Source organism: Penaeus monodon, chromosome 24 (assembly GCF_015228065.2).
Source record: "Penaeus monodon isolate SGIC_2016 chromosome 24, NSTDA_Pmon_1, whole genome shotgun sequence".
Lineage (NCBI taxonomy): Eukaryota > Metazoa > Arthropoda > Malacostraca > Decapoda > Penaeidae > Penaeus > Penaeus monodon.
Genome location: NC_051409.1, coordinates 14345027 through 14345370, shown reverse-complemented (window position 1 = coordinate 14345370; position 344 = coordinate 14345027).

Here is a 344-nt window from a genome sequence, read left to right as displayed (position 1 = left end):
TGCAGACAATAACAATCTCCACCAAATAAGGGAAAACAATTGCAACTGCATCCTTCCGGGGTATCTGGGAGAAGGGATAAAGTTACTTGATCTGATGAAATGGCAAAATAATGATGTTCAGGTTGCTACCACAGTTGCACAGAATAGCAGCAATTAATGTTCATTGTTCGTCGCCCTTCCCTGAATAATTATTATAAAAAAACACTCAGTCGCATATAAAAGTCTATAGTGAAATGGTTTTAAGCGTCCCTTTCCCGTCCATCATGCATTTTTGGGGGCCCAAACTGACAACATTTCCAGATTTTTCCCAAATTGTATTTCCCCCTATTAGCTTTAGGAGAGAA